This window comes from Pleurodeles waltl, chromosome 6, assembly GCF_031143425.1.
Source record: "Pleurodeles waltl isolate 20211129_DDA chromosome 6, aPleWal1.hap1.20221129, whole genome shotgun sequence".
Lineage (NCBI taxonomy): Eukaryota > Metazoa > Chordata > Amphibia > Caudata > Salamandridae > Pleurodeles > Pleurodeles waltl.
This window is the reverse complement of record NC_090445.1, coordinates 277,055,395-277,072,856: the sequence shown is the minus strand read 5'-3', so window position 1 is coordinate 277,072,856 and position 17,462 is coordinate 277,055,395.

Genomic DNA, 17,462 nt, shown 5'->3' with positions numbered 1-17,462 from the left:
TCCGCCACACCAACGGGCAGCGAAAAACTGGCGATGACCAAACCTCCACCGTCACGCCAACAGAAATACGTCCATTCCATTCCGACCCACGAATCCACGTGGCGGTCTTTCAACCGCGGTATTCCATTGGCGGTACACACCGCCGCGGTCAAAATACACACACAGCTCCAAAACACTGCCACATTGGTCATTTTGAAACACACACACCTGATACACATACTAACACCACTCCCACACACCCAACACAATATAAAACACACACCCACATCACCCACAAACCCCTACGACCCAAAATTATTGACGAAGGCCAGAGAAAGAGCACAGAATAGACAATCCCACAACACAGAGGCCCACAACACCATCACCCACACAACATCCACGCACAAAACACCACACACCACCACACGCACCACACTCATCACCACAAACGCCACCCCACACCTCATCCACACCACCCCATGGCACCCCAAAGACACCCCAGGTTTTCAGACGCTGAACTCAGGGTCATGGTGGAGGAAATAGTTTGGGTAGAGCCCCAGCTCTTCGGGGCACAGGTGCAGCACACCACCAATCCAAGGAAGATGGAGCTATGGCAAAGAATAGTGGACAGGGTCAACGCTGTGGGACAGCATCCACAAAATCGGGACGACATCAGGAAGCGGTGGAACGACCTACGGGGGAAGGTGCGTTCCATGGTATCAAGGCACAACATCGCGGTGCAGCGGACTGGCGGCGGACCCCCACCTCAACCCCCAGAATTTACAACATGGGAGGAACAGGTCTTGGCAATCCTGCATCCTGAGGGCCTGGCAGGAGTAGGCGTAGGAATGGACTCTGGAAAGTCTAATCTCAACTACTTCAATCCCCCACCCACCGGCATGCCAAATCATACCCACGCCCTCCCCCCCCACCCCCATCACACATCCTCCTTGCTAATGTCTCACCATCACAACCCACCCATCCCAACACCAAGCCCTGCATGCGACCACAAACCATGGACACCCATAACCTAAGCATGCCCACTGCACATACCCCCCCCCAAACCACCGTCATGACAGCCGCCAAGGAGGGTCCAGAAATGTCCATTCCACCCCCAGAAAAGGCCCACAGTGATGACAGCAGCTCTGTCTCCCTGGACCCAGATGACCAGCCCGGCCCATCGGGGACCTCGGGACAGTCGGTTCCCCTCAGACAGCCACAGGCCACAGCAGACCTACCCCCCCTCTGGGAACACCAGCACAGCACCCACCCAGCGGGCCCATGCCTCTGTCTCCAGGACACGTCAATCAGCGGTGTGTCCACCACTACAGGGCACCCAGGTTAACCCACCACCCCAACAACAACAGGGACCTGGGGGCAGTGGTAGTGGGCACACGGTCCAGGGGACAGAGGCCCAGGGAAACAGGGGAACTGGGAGGGCTGCTGTGCGACAGGGGGGGGACAGGCCCAGGGAACCCACTCTCCACGAGGCCCTCTCCTCCATCATGGGAGCATACCACCGCTCCCAGGAGACGATGGCAACAGTCCTGGCCAGGTTTCAGGAGCTCCAGGTACTGCAGGAGGAACAGTTTATGGGGTTCCGGGAAGAACTCAGAAGCATCAGTTCCGCAATGGGCACCATCGTTTCTGGCTCTCAATCAGATTGTCAGCACATTGCGGGACCATGTGGCACCACAAAGGGCCCCTGTCACTAGCATGGACCAAGAACAGGCTACCACCTCCGCCGGCGCTAGTGGACAGGAGGCCCCGACACAAGAACAGGCCACCAGAACCCCACCCCCTGCAGAAGGAGAACCACCCCGCAAGCGGTGCCTGAGATCTTGGAAGAAGACAGAGTAGGATGCCAAGACCCCAGCCAGGAAAGGATACCCACTGATTGTCGTCCCACTGTCCCACATTGTCACCCTGTCCAACCTTAAACTGCCCCTGCTCCACCTTCCACAGGCATATGGACAATGCACCTGTGAGACTGAAAATCTGGACTCTGCCATGGACATTCCTCCACCATCACCCATCACCAAATTGCAACCATTTCCCTAAATTTTACACTTTAATAAACACACTTATTGCACAAAAATAATCTGGAGTCTGCCTGTATTTTTGAACAAATGTATTACACAGAACCGTGCCAAAATGTCCAGTTACATTGTGATGACAACATACCACTGTCACACAGCTGCAGTCCATGGGGAAACAAAGCAGAGGTCACGGAGTGTGGCCCACATCTCTGAAATTGGAAGGGAAAGACACAACTCAGTGAACATACACTGGGTGGAAACTCAGACAGTAGAGAGGCAGGAGACTTTAAGTAAATGTAAATTCCGGTGTTGATTCTTACCTGTATGTTATTGAAAATACTGCTGTATTACTCTGTCCCTGTTGTCTGTGTCGTCCTCTTCGTCTTCCTCCTCTTCACTCTCCGCAGGCTCCACAGCTGCCACAACACCACCATCTGGACCATCCTCCTGCAGGAAAGGCACCTGGCGGCGCAAAGCCAGGTTGTGAAGCATACAGCAGGCCACGATGATATGGCACACCTTCTTTGGTGAGTACATTAGGGATCCACCTGTCATATGGAGGCACCTAAACCTGGCCTTCAGGAGGCCGAAGGTCCGCTCGATCACCCTCCTAGTCCGCCCATGGGCCTCATTGTACCGTTCCTCTGCCCTTGTCCTGGGATTCCTCACTGGGGTCAGTAGCCATGACAGGTTAGGGTAACCAGAGTCACCAATTAGCCACATACGGTGTCTCTGAAGTAGTTCCATCAGGTAAGGGATGCTGCTATTTCTCATGATGTATGCGTCATGCACTGACCCAGGGAACTTGGCATTTACATGGGAGATGTACTGGTCAGCCAAACAGACCACCTGGACATACATGGAATGATAACTTTTTCTGTTCCTGTACACCTGTTCACTCGTGCTGGGGGGGACCAAAGCAACATGTGTCCCATCAATTGCACCAATGATGTTGGGAATATGTCCAAGCGCATAGAAATCACCCTTCACCGTAGCCAAATCGCCCACCTCAGGGAAAACAATGTAGCTCCGCATGTATTTCAACAGGGCAGACAACACTCTGGACAACACCTTGGAAAACATAGGCTGTGACATCCCTGATGAAATGGCCACTGTAGTTTGGAATGACCCACTTGCCAAGAAATGGAGTACTGACAGAACCTGCACTAGAGGGGGAATCCCTGTGGGTTGGCGGATGGGTGACATCAGGTCTGGCTCCAGTTGGGCACACAGTTCCTGTATAGTGGCTCTGTCAAGCCTGTATGTCAGTATGACATGTCTTTCTTCCATTGTCGACATGTCCACCAGCGGTCTGTACACGGGAAGATTCCTCCATCTCCTCGCAAGTCCCAGCGGACGGTGCCTAGGAAGGACAACATGGAGCACAGAGTCAATCTACCCACAGGTACGTTCCCACAGCTTGCACAGTACACGATTCTCAATGCATTGAATGGCTTGTATGAGTGTTGATGCAAGGCCTAGGTATGTGTGATGCAGTAGATTTTAAGCCATGTGGGCCCTTGAAATGGCGGCTGCCTGACCTGTGAAGTGCGACAGTGGGATGTGAGGTCAATGCGCTGGCGTGGCACACCGTGGGGGGAGGCGGTCGAAGACCGTGGCGCAAAGCCGCATTGGTTAACATTGAACCCTATGGGTCTCAGGAGCCAATGACGAGGTGCGCCGGCGGCCGCGGTACGCACCGCCGCGGTACGCATCGCCGCGGGCGTGACCGCCATTTTCTAACTGCTTAATCACTCGATACCTGATCATCCACAGGAGAGGACCTATACTGCAAGTGCTGCTGTGACCTCGGTCTGGAAGAGACAATGGCTGCTGCGACTGGGGAAAGGGCCCCTGCCTTCACTTCTGAAGAATTGGAGAAACTCGTGGATGGGGTCCTCCCCCAGTATGCGCTACTCTACGGTCCTCCAGACCAACAGGTAAGTACACTGGGAGCATGCTTTGTGGCCAATGCCTGGGTTGAGTGGGGTGAATGAACGATGGTGGGGAGGGGAGCGAATGAGGCATGCATCAAACGACAGATGAGAGCATGTGCCACATGGCAAGGGTGGGGATGGGGGGCCACTCACATCGAGCATGCAGAAAATGATTGTTTATTTTTCTCCCCCTGTACATGTCACATAGGTCAGCGCCCATCAGAAAATCGACATTTGGCGTGCCATTGCCAAGGACGTCTGGACCCTGGGGGTCCACAACAGGCGGGGCACCCACTGCCGCAAGAGGTGGGAGGACATCCGCCGTGGGAGCAGGAAGACCGCGGAGGCTCTGCTGGGGATGGCCTCCTAACGTAGGAGGGGTGGCACTCATCAATTGACCCCCCTGATGTCCCGGATCCTGGCGGTGGCCTACCCTGATTTGGATGGGCGCGTGAGGACATCACAGCAGACACAAGGGGGTGAGTACAAATACATTCTGCTGACTTTGCGCGCAGTGGAGGTGTCTGGGTGGGGGAGGAGGGCTGTGGCTAACCCTAGGCCATGGCGATTTCCGTAGGCTAGGCCCCTCCGTTAGGCATGGCCCTGTGCCCCCGCCCCCCACCTATGTAGGTTGCCTAGTACAGCTAATCATGGCCCTGCGTCACCTATGTGTGGATTTGTCGTCCATAGGCTTGTAGGCCATGTCCCACGGATTGAGTAGTGTACCCCAAGTGCGCGGCGTAGTGCAGGGGGCTTCTGTGTCTGTCCTCTCCGCCAACTGTGTCGCCAATGCATGCACTCAACATGTCTTTATTTCTCACCCCCCTTTTGTTTGGTGGTCTTCCTGTTCATGTGTGCATTAGCATCATCAGGCGGAGGAGAAGTGGCATCGGAGCACGAGGGAGCTGCATCTCACATGGCCATGGAGGGCCATGCAACCGACTCGGAGTTCACCAGTGAGACGGAGGGCGAGGGGAGCTCCACAGCGGGGACACGTGGTGACACCAGCGACACAGGCATGTCCTCGGAAGGGAGCTCCCTTGTGGTGGCGGCAACATCCGTGCCCACCGCAACAACAGGTACAGCCGCCACCCAGCGCACCAGCTCTGCCCTCCCAGCAGCCCCTCAGCCTTCGCCCCGTGCCCGCTCACCCAGGAAGGTGGGCATCTCCTTCGCCCCAGGCACCTCAGGCCCTGCCCCAGTTACCCCTGCTGCCCTCAGTGAGGAGGTCATTGACCTCCTTCGGACGCTCATTGTTGGGCAGTCTACCCTTTTGAATGCCATCCAGGGTGTAGAAAGGGAGGTGCACCGGAGTAATGCATACGTGGAGGGCATTCATTCGGGTCAGGCTGCCCATCAGCGATCGTTCAACGCTCTGGCCTCAGCACTGACGGCAGCCATTGTCCCTGTCTCCTGCCTTCCTCCTCCAACTTCCTCAACCCAGTCCCACTCCCCTGTACCTCTGCCTATCCCAGACACACCTACAGACCAGCCTGCACACACCTCAACACCCAAGGGAAGCTCATCCAGACATAAGCACCACACATCACACAAGCATTCACCCAAGCAACAGCCACATGCAGACATGCCAACAGCCACGGCCTCCTCTGTGTCCCCCTCCTCCTCGTCTCCCTCCTCCCTCCTTGTGACGTCTCCACTCACACTTGCATGCACAACATCATCAGCCACTACGTCCATCACCAGCACACCCACCAGAACACTCCGCACACGTGCAGTCACCACCCCCACTACCATTTACACGTCCCCTGTGTCCTCTCCCAGTGTGTCTGTCACCCCCTCTTCCAAACCACACAAATGCAGGCAGCCACCCACCCAACAGCCATCCACCTCACGACAGCCTCCAGCACAAGCACCTGCACCCAAAGACACCAGACTTGACTGACCTACAACCACATCCTCTTCCTCCATTCCCATACACATTACACCTACCCTTCCCACTGCTCCTAAAAAGTTTTTCCTGTCCAAAATTAACCTCTTTCCATCACCTGACCCACCCCCTCCATCTCATAAGACTCCAACCAGCACCTCAGCCACCACAAAACCTGGACCTACAAGGACAATAGTCCAAGGATTTTGGAGTCCAACACCTTCAAGGCCAGCTACTTCGGCTAGTAGTAAAGATACAGCCAGCCCACCCCCTGGAAAGAAAACCAAAAAAGCCAGTGCCCGGCGCGAGAGGCCAGAGACAGCAGGCTCCAAGGGCACTACCCTGGCACCGTCAGGAAGTGGGGTGCCACCTGGCACACCGACAAAGGGAGGAAAGGGCCACAGAGGAGCAGGGAAGGGTGGCAAGGGCAGCACGCCCGACAAGTCCGGCAGCAGGCGAGCTGCCCAGGAGGGCCCCACCAGCCCCATTCCAGGGGTGAAGGAGGACACCCACGGGCCCGGAACGGCAGCACAGGAGGGCCCCGCAAGCGAGAAGACGGATGTGCACGAAGGGCACGGCAGCCACATGTCGGGTGGCGAGTGAGATCCATGTCATGGCCGGATCTGGTGCCCTGGAGACACATGTCAAGCACCGCTGAACAGGGCACCGCCGTCTCAAGAACCGCTGAACAGGGCCCTTCAAGTCAAGCACTGCTGAACAGGGCATCGCCGTCTCAAGAACCGCTGAACAGGGCCCTTCAAGTCAAGCACCGCTGAAGAGGGCCCTTCAAGTCAAGCACCGCTGAACAGGGCACCGCCGTCTCAAGAACCGCTGAACAGGGCCCTTCAAGACAAGCACCGCTGAACAGGGCACCGCCGTCTCAAGAACCGCTGAACAGGGCCCTTCAAGACAAGCACTGCTGAACAGGGCCCTTCAAGTCAAGCACCGCTGAACAGGGCACCGCCGTCTCAAGAACCGCTGAACAGGGCGCTTCAAGACAAGCACCGCTGAACAGGGCACTGCCGTCTCAAGAACCGCTGAACAGGGCCCTTCAAGACAAGCACCGCTAAACAGGGCACCGCCGTCTCAAGAACCGCTGAACAGGGCCCTTCAAGACAAGCACCGCTGAACAGGGCCCTTCAAGTCAAGCACCGCTCCGCTGGGCCCTTCAAGTCAAGCACCGCTCCGCTGGGCCCTTCAAGTCAAGCACCGCTCCGCTGGGCACCGCCGTCTCTGCACCGCTCCGCTGGGCCCTTCAAGTCAAGCACCGCTCCGCTGGGCTCTTCAAGTCAAGCACCGCTCCGCTGGGCCCTTCAAGTCAAGCACCGCTCCGCTGGGCCCGCCGTCTCTGCACCGCTCCGCTGGGCCCTTCAAGTCAAGCACCGCTCCGCTGGGCCCTTCAAGTCAAGCACCGCTCTGCTGGGCCCTTCAAGTCAAGCACCGCTCCGCTGGGCCCTTCAAGTCAAGCACCGCTCCGCTGGGCCCTTCAAGTCAAGCACCGCTCCGCTGGGCACCGCCGTCTCTGCACTGCTCCGCTGGGCCTTTCAAGTCAAGCACCGCTCCGCTGGGCCCTTCAAGTCAAGCACTGCTCCGCTGGGCCCTTCAAGTCAAGCACCGCTCCGCTGGGCCCTTCAAGTCAAGCACCGCTCCGCTGGGCACCGCTGTCTCTGCACCGCTCCGCTGGGCCCTTCAAGTCAAGCACCGCTCCGCTGGGCCCTTCAAGTCAAGCACCGCTCCGCTAGGCCCTTCAAGTCAAGCACCGCTCCGCTGGGCCCTTCAAGTCAAGCACCGCTCTGCTGGGCCCTTCAAGTCAAGCACCGCTCCGCTGGGCACCGCCGTCTCTGCACTGCTCCGCTGGGCCCTTCAAGTCAAGCACCGCTCCGCTGGGCACCGCCGTCTCTGCACCGCTCCGCTGGGCCCTTCAAGTCAAGCACCGCTGGACAGGGCACCGCAGTCTCATGCACCGCTGGCCCATTGGCAGAAGGGGCAGGGCAGGATCTGTGTCGGCCAGGGCTGCACGAAGCACTCTGGGCACCATGCCTCCTCCAGAACCAGTGGAGTCTGTAATCCACTTGATTGACTGTGGCTTTGCACTCCCCAGAATGGCACAGTGGGCAATCCACCCACTGTAGAGATTTGTGAGACTGTGGCTTTGCCCCCCCCCAAGATGGCACAGTGGGCAATCCACCCACTGTAGAGACTTGTGAGACTGTGGCTTTGCACTCCCTAGGATTGAACAGTGGGCATGGAGGCCCCTCGTGGATCTGGTGTCGTGGACTCATCTGGCTGAGGTGCCCCCCCTTCCCTTCCCCCTGAGGTGCCTGTAGTTTTGCTATCTGATGCCCCTGCAGTGTTCTCTCCAATGGATTCGGGTATCGTGTGTGGGCTTTGCCCATGTGTTTAGGCCCATTGGCCCACGAACAATGGCTGATACCCAATTTGCAGAGGACAATTTACATTTGTATATATAGTTATGTATGTTGGATATATTTTTTAACTTAGCCGTTCAATATACTTCAAGATTCATGAACATTTTATTTTGTCTTTGCATTCTTACGGGGGTTTGGGGGGTGTCACTCTGAGTTGTTGCTCTGCATTGATGTGTATGTATATGTGGGTGAGGGTGAGGGTGGGTGTGTCGCGTATGATGTGTGCCCGTATTTTTTTGCCTCCCCCCTCCCCTGTGTCGTAGGTGCAGTACTCACCGGTGTCTTCTGCGCCGGCATTCGTGCTCCTGGTAGAGGAGCAGGACGACAATAGCTGGTAGGATGTGTAGTTCGGGGTTCCATGCTGTCCAGATTCCTCGTGGAGTGTGTAGAGGTGAGCGTTTTCCGTTCGTAATGTCTGTTTCCGCCGTGCTTTTATCGGCGGGGCTACCGCCCCGGAAAAGGTGGCGGATTGGTGGGTTGTGATAGGGTGGGCGGTACATTGTCTCCCGCCTGTCTGTTGGCGGTGACCGCCGTGCTGTTTGTTTGTCCCGCCGTGGTGGTCGGAGTGTTAAAGTGGCGGTCTCTGTTGGCGGTTTCCGCCAGGGTCAGAATTCCATTTTTTACACCGCCTGCCTGTTGGCGGGTTGGCCGTCGCTTTAACACCGACCGCCAGGGTTGGAATTACCCCCATAGTGATGTGTTTTATATGTCCTGACAGTGAAATATTGCTAAATTCGTTTTTCCCTGTTGCAGGCCTGTCCCTCTCATAGGTTAATATGGGGGCTACCTTTAAATCTGATTAAAGTGTAGAGTCCCTTTGGGAGCGGATGGACATGTGGAGTTTGGGGTCTCTGAGCTCACAATTTAAAAATACATATTTTAGTAAAGTTGACTTTAATATTGTATGTTTGAAAATGCCACTTTTAGAAAGTGAGCATTTTCTTGCTTATATTATTTCTGTGACTCTGCCTGTTTGTGGATTCCCTGCCTGGGTCAGTTTGACAGTTGGTCTGGTTGCACCTCACACTAGACAGTGACACAAAGGGAGCTGGGGTGTAGTCTGCATTTCCTGATGAGCCATCTGTGCTAGGAGGGAGGGGAGGAGTGGTCACTTACACCTGAAAGGGCTGTGCCTGTCCTCACACAATGCAGTCTCTGACCCCCTGGTGAGTGTCTGGGGCCTGGCCTGGCCTGGGCAAGGCAGGATTTCACATTCCAAAGAGACTTTACTTTGAAGTAGGCCTACTTCAAAGGAGAAATTTGGTATAAGAAGGGCACCCAAAACCACAGACTTTAGAACACTTCTGGACATCAAGAGGAACCTCTGCCAGGAGAAGAGCTGAAGATCTTGTGAAGAAATCTCCAATGGCTTGATTTAGAGCTTGCCTCCTGTTGTTTGAAGTCTCAGGGACAGCAAAGACTTCTCTCTGCCAGCACCTGGATGCTTTGGAGAGACTCCTGCTCTGACAAGTGGTACCCTATCCAGTCACTGGGCCCTTGAAAAGAAAGCTAGTGGAAATCCAAGGAAATCGACTTCGGATGACTTTGGACCGACGCCGCTGCTGAATCCGGTGACGCTGCCTGCAACCGACTCCGTGATCTTCACTGGAAAGCGACGATCTTCGCAGGCCCGATGCCACTGCACCCCGCTGAAGTCCGCGACTCCGTGGAAGTCGCCGCACCACATCATGACAGACGCCGCTCGAAGTGAGCTGATTCAATGTTTTGCACAGACGCCGTGATCCCCAACTTCGCGCATCGGCTTGTTTCCATTTCTTTACCAAGGTACTGTACCTGGGGGTCTACGCGACTCCGTGTCCGGCGCCGCTGGTGTCGGATTGTTGGGAACGACTCCGTCACCATGCCGTGTTAACACCTCATCGAAGCATTTTGTGTTTCTAAGCGTTATCTTTTAATTTAATCTTTAAAAATTCATAACTTGACTTGTGTATATCTGACTTTTGTCGTTTTGGTCTTGTTTTGTTTAGATAAATATTGCCTATTTTTCTAAACTGGTGTTGTGTCATTTTGTAGTGTTTTCATTAAGTTACTGTGTGTGTTGGTACAAATACTTTACACCTAGCACTCTGAAGTTAAGCCTACTGCTCTGCCAAGCTACCAATGGGGTAAGCAGGGTGCAGCTGAGAGTGATTCTCTTTTACCCTTACTAGAGTGAGGGTCCTTGCTTGAACCGGGGTAACCTGACTGTCAACCAAAGACCCCATTTCTAACACTGGCCAACAACTTAACATCAAGAGGGCTGAAATAAGGGATTGCTGCGTCTGGGGGAATAGTGGCCTCCAGCGTGTGCCATAATTGCAAGTACTTATGGGACTGAGTCTGGTTGTGAAGATACCACCCCTACAGAGCTCCTGGAACAATTTTTAGGTGACTACCAGAGCAGACATTGCTGAGATTCCTATCTTGTCCCACTTCGAAAACCCCTCCAGTCTCGTTGTGTGGAGCAGCCCTCTCCCTTGCCAGAGGGATGTCATCAGTGTCGGCCTACGAGCTAAGGTGGCGTGCAATCCTCCAGTTCAAGAAGGTCACTGAGTAATCTCCGGGAGGGCCTGGGGGATTGTGTCTCCATATGGAACAGCCATTATCCTGTCAAGTCCCAGTATGCACCAAATCCACTTGATAAGCTGGATCATCCCAGTCCTCATTAAGACAGTCATTAATCATCATCACCTGTGATGCTATAATAGTAGCACTGCTAATCTGCCATTCCCAGCCCTCTGTTGTGGGGAATTGGCTGCAAATAGCTAGGGCAATACAAGAGTGGCCTGCCACCCATAGTAAAGAACGGAAAATGAAGTTGAGGTTTTGAAACCTTCTTTTTTTAGATTGGGAGAGGAAAATTTGGAAATACATAAAGAAAGCGGTGCAAGACCGTCATCTTTGTGAGAGAGGGCATCTTTTTCACATGGTTATCCCCTACTTTCTGCCTGATGTTGATGTGTCCTAGAAATTATATTGCCGGGGGTCCCTGCTAACCAGGTTCTCTGGGCCAAAGCTCTTTCCCTAAATCTGTTGTGATGGCGGGAAACATAACAAAGGGTAGGAGGTGTGTCCTCACTTGGCATGCACCACCCATTAGGTGTTGCCTGTGAGGTGGACCCTCTCTTTCATTTTCCTCTACCTTGGATGGAAGGAGAATAGCCAATTAGGTTTAGGGAAGTGACCCTTCCCACAGGAAGTCGTCACTATAGTGGGTGTAGCCACCCAAAGGTAAGTGTCCCATTGGACACTACGGGTTCCCCCTTAAAATGCCCCCTAAATTCAGTATTTAGTGGGCATCCCTAGACCATGAAATCAGATTTGAAAGGACAAAGAGAAGACAGCCCCAAGAAGGACCAAAGCTCAAAAACTATGGACCTGATGCACAGGAAAATGTGCCAAACTCTGCCTGCTGACACCCAATGATCGCTGCTGTGAAGGAGCTGACTACTGGACTGTCCTTGAGAAACTCGGAGGACCTCCAGGCTTTGCCAATAGCCCAAAGATCTCCCTCCAGAATGGAGGTACCACTCTGCAGCACAAAGAAAGCAGCAACCCAGTGAGGGTCACTTAACTGACCGGCCCATATCTCCTGAACTGGAAGTCGCAGTCAGACCTGACAACATATTGATGCCACCAGAACAAACCCCCAAGTTTAGTGGCACTGCGCCCTCCAGTGGCTGAGTGGTGCCAATACCCTGAGTACTGGCAAGTGACATCGGACAACTAGAAAACCAGCTCCCCAAAGCTGCAAAAGGATCAGGAGGTAGCCCCTGTCAAAGGACTTCAGGAACACCCTGAACCTCCCCCCAGAGCGCCCCCATGGTCCTGTAAGCAGCCCACAAAGAGACTTATCTCCAGCTCCAAAGGGCTCCGTTTGTGCACAGCTCCTGGATCACCAACTCACTCTGCACTCGGCTGCCTAGTGCCCTGCAATGAGGAACCAGCTGTACCTCCAGGGTCCCACATCCCTTGCAACCTCAACACCACAAAGGGACCCCAAGGCACCACCTTTAAATCTGCAAGAACCACCCTTTTCCGAGTGGTCCCCCCTCAGAGGCCCTGCACATGCTCCAAGAGACTTTTCCACGCTACTCCAGCCAGAACTGGGAGCTGCCCGAGCCTCTCCAGCTGGCACAGTGTGCCCACCGACGACCTCGACCAACCTGCAAAAGCAGAACTTGGTAACACTCATGTGTGAATTTATAAGCGTTTTAAAAGTGACTGCCTATTGATTCTTATGGTGTGTAATTACACACAGAAAGACTGCGTTTATTAAAACTTCAAAAATTTATTTCTTAAAAAGTATTTAACCAATTGTGATAATCTTGGTCTTAAAAATTATATAGTCTTTTTCTAAATTGGTCTCAAGTTATTCCTTTGAGTGTGTGAGTTGCATGATTGAGACTATGAGAACATCTAATGCTTTGCATTTCTCCAAGATTAGCCCAACTACTCAACCAAGCTACCTCAAAAATTAGAGCATTAGGTGATCTAGTTTTTGCCTCTGGAAACCAACGTGTGATTGTCTGAACCTCCTGCACATTGGGCTTAGGTTTGCACACTACTTAGAGGGACAGCCTCCTAAAATCTTGAATAGGGCACTCGCCCCAGGAAATGAAGAGAGGGTGCGTCCACCTCTTAAAATCTTTCTTCATATCAGTGACCAAGGAAGCTAAATTACGGTTCCAAGTCAACTCTGGTAGTAGTGAACTGTGGTTACCCAAGTATCAGAAATTCAAACGAAATATCGGGATTGCAGACTACCAGATGACAGGCGCCGCTTTCTATCAGGACAAAGAAGGACTTGGCTCTGTTCATTCGAAGACCCGAGGACGCCTCATAAATATTAAGGATTTCCAAATAACATGGACCCGTGTATTACGGGTCATTATAAAGAGCAAACCATCATCTAAGTACAAGGCTATGCGTTCCTTAGGGCCATTGTCACACATCCATTCATGCACTCGGACATCATGGAGAATAGGTCTTGCCAGTCGTTCAAGATAACAATCATGTCAAGTGCCCCTACAGATCTGAAAGGGGGAGGAAAGGGACCCATTAATTTGCACCTGTGTGACTGGTTTTAGCATATAAATGCCTTACAAGCTCAATGCAGTAGTAGGGCCCCAGCCATGCACGCTTGAAAACCATGGTGAGGAAAGACCAGTCTGCCATGTTGAAGAGCTTTCGGAAATCTATCATGAGCAAGGCACAGGGTCCTTGAAGATGACAAGCTTGGGAGAAGGCCACCTGTACTCTGCCAATGCAATGTCAGGTGTCCCAGGCCAGTTTGAAGCCACATTGATCAGGATGAATCAGATAGGGTAGAGTCTGCCACAGCCAATTGACCAGGATCTTGTCAGACAGCTTAATGTAATAGCAGCATTGATGAATGCTTCTGGCCAATAGAAGTTGCATCTATCTATTGGCTGCGCTGGCTTCGGGATCACCACGATTGTGGCCATATTATGTTCTTGGGAAAGATGCCTATTGCCACTGACTCTCCATACATAGGTGGTCATTCTGACCCTGGCGGTCAAAGACCGCCAGGGCGGAGGACCGCGGGAGCACCGCCGACAGGCCGGCGGTGCTCCAATGGGGATTCCGACCGCGGCGGTAAAGCCGCGGTCGGACCGGCACCACTGGCGGGCTCCCGCCAGTGTACCGCCGCCCCATTGAATCCTCCAAGGCGGCGCAGCTTGCTGCGCCGCCGAGGGGATTCCGACCCCCCCTACCGCCATCCAGATCCCGGCGGTCCGACCGCCGGGATCCGGATGGCGGTAGGGGGGGTCGCGGGGCCCCTGGGGGCCCCTGCAGTGCCCATGCCACTGGCATGGGCATTGCAGGGGCCCCCGTAAGAGGGCCCCTAAATATATTTCACTGTCTGCTGCGCAGACAGTGAAATACGCGACGGGTGCAACTGCACCCGTCGCACAGCTTCCACTCCGCCGGCTCGATTCCGAGCCGGCTTCATCGTGGAAGCCTCTTTCCCGCTGGGCTGGCGGGCAGTCTGAAGGCGACCGCCCGCCAGCCCAGCGGGAAAGTCAGAATTACCGCCGCGGTCTTTCGACCGCGGAACGGTAACCTGACGGCGGGACTTTGGCGGGCGGCCTCCGCCGCCCGCCAAGGTCAGAATGAGGGCCATAGTCTGTAAATGTGGGATCAGGAGACTGCAGAACCTTTGGTGATACCTGACAGGGATTTCACTAGGGGGCAAGTCTGTTAGCACCTTGTCAATATTTTCAGGTATAATCAGCTGGTCCAAGTCACTAGCGAGTTAGTGGGGGATTTGAGACAATAGGATGTCTTTCAGCAAGGGGTGTGCGTCTGACTGCAATGGCATGATCTGCACTCATACAAGGCTCAATAGGGGGTTTGCAAACAGCTACACAGTATCCAAGTTACAGGTCTTTACCTGCCCTTCAGGCATCATGATTCCTGAAACTATCCTAGATGCAATCGATCTGGTGGCAAACCAATGTAGGACCAGGTCTTGTCTCCATGTTCATAGACCCACTTTGTGGACACTCTCCAACATTGTCAGGTCTCCTCCAATGAAATTTGCCTCACCCGTGTCCTAGCCGCTGTGAGGTGATGTTCAATCTTCTCAGAGGGTGCTAGCAACTCCAGGGCTATGATGTGGGTCTCCAGAGTGTGACTTGCTCCAATTTCTTCTTCTCACCACCCCTTATGTATCCTTTAACTAGCCCCCTAAAGGTGGGTTTGCTGGTTACCCAAATGGTTCAGGCCAAGCTCACTGTATTCTGATTAATCTCAAAGTAGTCTTGGAGCTCAGATTCCCCATAGATGCAGCAGTCTCAATCACTCAAATACTACGCGTTAAAACACCACATGGTGCTGGCCACTCCAAGCACATCAGAAGCGGTGCGTGATCTGAGATCCCCATTTGCAGGATATCAACCTAGGACACTTGAGGGACATCCATTGCCGGCAACAAATGTAGATCATGTGTGACATTGTTTGATGGGTGACTGATGTGTATGCAGAGTCTTGGAGATGCCATACCCTCAATTCACAACAGAGCCCAAGGAGCTAGTCCAAGTGGCAAGATGCCTGAAACGAGATCATCTCCTTATCCCCAGGGTACCTTTCGAATCACCATCTAGATCTAGAACCACATTAAAGTCTCCTCCTTTAATGGTGGTGTCCTGCGGTAGTGTCAGTAGGAGTGTTGTCATAGTGTCTACTGTGGGAAAGAGAAATTCGTTCGGCTTACAGACCAACACAAAGTTATATTGTTTGCCTTACAACAAACCCTCCACCCTGTGTTGGTGTGTACCTTAGTCACTGCCAAAGGAAAGCCTTTGTGTAATTAGACCACCACCCAATTGGAGCCTCAAGACTATCCAGAGTGGTATATTCTATCATATCTGTATCACTGAAGGAAGGGGCAATGCCCACCCAGGAGAGGTGTTACCTTGTAGCGTAAGAACTTAGGTCTGGAAACATTTTGCTTAATGGAGGGTTACAGTTCATTTGCTATAAGCCATACGGTCCAGTAAGCCGTTCACGTTCCAGGACAGCAACTTGATTTATATCATGGGGGGTTGTGTGCAGTACATTGTGAATTAGTGCTACAAAGCTGTGCTGAAGAACTACCAGTGAGCTGATAGATTGGCACATTCAAGATTGTCCCTAAGGGAACTGCACAAGTGACTGTGGTGTCCATGACTGAGGAACTGTTCCATAAAACAGGTGATAACCCAATTAACATTCCCTCCCCCAACTTTCCCTACCTGATACTTCCACCCCTGAAGCATATGTCCCCCTAGAGCAAAAAATAACAGAGACTACAACCAGAATGTTAGCTAAGACTGTTACAGATATCATATCAGACACTTGCTCACTTTTCTCACTATGATGTTGCTAAGTAACCAACACCCCGCCAATGACGGTGATATACCAACCAGGCAAAGTAGAGAGTCACTACATTTCACAATAATGGGCCTCCTGGAACCTCATCCTGGGAACTAAAGAATTCCATAGTGCATGTCACCCAGTCAGCACATTTGGAGGTCTCACTGTCCCTGTGTTGAACTTCATCACCAGAGGAGGCTGTGCGGCTGCGCAGGGGAGCACGGCCTTTGCAGGGTCTTGTTCGCCTTCTCCGAGGTGGATTTGAAGGAGAGCAAAAGGAGCTCGTCATAACCCTTACTTCAGCCTTAGTACTATCTCCAGTTTTACCCACTGTCAAGCTTGTTCTAACGCTTCGAAGAAGTAAGTCCTAGACTTAAATATCATCTTCAATTTTGCTGGAAAAATTAGCAAGTATTGAGAAATGAGAGCTCAAAGTTTTGTTTCACTTAATTAAAAGATTCTTTGTGGGCCTGCACAGCCCTAGTATAGTCAGGGAATATCATAAATCAGGGGTTTTGAAAATCAAGGTCTTCTGTTTCATTGTTTCCCATGTATAGTGTCCTTGTTGCAGTAGTTTAGTATCTGGGTGATCAATGACCATGCCGGGCAGGAGGTCTCTGAGCCAGAGACCTCTCTGCCACAAACCATGGCAACAGCCTACCACTGGGGATCTAGGACCACGGCCACCTCTACAGGAAGTGCTTCATGTCAGAAGCTTCTGCGTCTTTGGGGAATCCCACAAACCACAGATTATTCTTACGTGATCTATTTTTTGCATCTTTCGCTCACTCAAGTACTGCTGTGGCATACAGCAATTTGGTGACCTGCCTTTTAATGGCAGTCATGTCATCCTCCGCTGAGACTATCCCATTTTAGGCTTGCTTTAGTGACTCGACTTGCACCATTCCTGAGAATCTGATGTAGCAAGGAGACATCAACCTAAGCTTTGCTTATCCTCATCGATATCACAACTCTTGAGGCCTGGATTGCTTGTAGGATTGTTGGGAGTTCAGGTTGTGCAGGATTCTGCATCAACCCAGGAATGTTGCAAGCGCCACTGTGCTGCGTGAGGCTGACGTCAGAAACTGGCCCATCTTGGTTTACATGAATGTAGGAGGTAGGGGCTTGTCCATTCCCATCCCAGCAACCCGGTATATCAGGCCTCCAGGCAGACCAGACAGACCCAAATGGACCAGGGCCTGCTTGCCCCAAGGGGCAGCACAAGCAGCCAGTTCTAAGGCAATGTCAGGAAGTGCACCAGAATTACCAGGTCAGTTGGACCCCACCCAACCGGCAGGCCTCTCACGAG